We start from the raw sequence: 1,278 nt of genomic DNA, 5'->3' as shown, positions 1-1,278 counted from the left end.
GCAGTATGGAAATGTAAGCCAAATAAACCCTTTCCTCCCCAACTTGCTTCTTGGTCATGATGTTTGTGCAGGAATAGAGACCCTGACTAAGACACCAGGCAATCACTGATTTGCTTGCTCTCTCTTTAGGTAAGTTTGTGCATTTTAGGAATTTATACATGTAAAGTCATCCAACCCATACACACAGACTTCCTGTGCTCAGCTGACTACTCTGAGGAGTCCATGCTGTAGAACACTGCTCATTGTTGAGAAGCCCTCTCCTGTTTGAATGTAGTTGACTTAGCCTGTTCATTCACCTGCTGATGGATGTTTGAGCTTATTTTGGTTATTGGTCATTGAAAATGAAGCTGCTGTGAGCATTTGTGCGTGTGTCTCTGTAGGGATATGTGCTCCTGTTTCTCTTGAGTCAGTATAGAAAAATGTAATAGCTAGACCATATGATACAGACATGTCTAGCTTAAGAGTAGCTTTAGTAAGGTATAACTGAGATATGTACGTAAATTACATATCTAAATTACATAAATTAATATGTTTTGACACAGGTAAATATCTATGGAAATGTCACCACAATTGAGCAGTGAGCATGGGTCTGGAGAGTTGACTCAGTGGTAAAGGGCACTTGCTGCTCTTGCACACGACGAACAGGTGAGGAAACAGAAGTAGGGGTTGTCAGAACAAATTCATTTCTTTCCGATCTCAAATCTGCGCTTGTGATGGTCAATGGTGTAGCCCAAGAAGCAAAAGACTGACTTGGAGCTCTGTTGAGGTGGGTGTTGGAATGGCAGGTTTCAGTATGCAACACACAAAAGAAAAAAAGGAAATTTTTCTGTGGTTATTTTTTTGACTGATCTCCCATCTGTGAGGATGAATGAAAAAAATCATTAGGAGTCACCTTGTCATTCTACAGGGGTTGAAGTTCAAAAGATGGTCTTCATAACTTCTGGGGGGGGGGCAGATCTCTGCCTTCTTGTTGGCTCTGCTTGGAAGCAGGATTTCAATTCCTTGTGCTCCAGGTTCCTGACATTCATATTTCTTTCTTTCTCCAGTTCCATCTTGCTTTAGCTCCAGGGCCACCCATTCCTAACCTTGCTTCTGTATGATGCTTTGTCTTCATTGTGAGTTACTTTCTTTCTGGTTTTTACACCTCCTGCCAGACATCCCCAAGCTTTGACACTGTGGACATGCTGTTGTCTGTAACCTTCCTGCCTGCTGGAGAACCGCATAACTGAGTCTCTCTCTCTCTCTCTCTCTCTCTCTCTCTCTCTCTCTCTCTCTCTC

The sequence above is a fragment of the Mus pahari genome, chromosome 1, assembly GCF_900095145.1.
Source record: "Mus pahari chromosome 1, PAHARI_EIJ_v1.1, whole genome shotgun sequence".
In the NCBI taxonomy this organism is placed as follows: domain Eukaryota; kingdom Metazoa; phylum Chordata; class Mammalia; order Rodentia; family Muridae; genus Mus; species Mus pahari.
The sequence above is the reverse complement of the archived record's forward strand: the minus strand, read 5'-3'. Positions refer to the sequence as shown.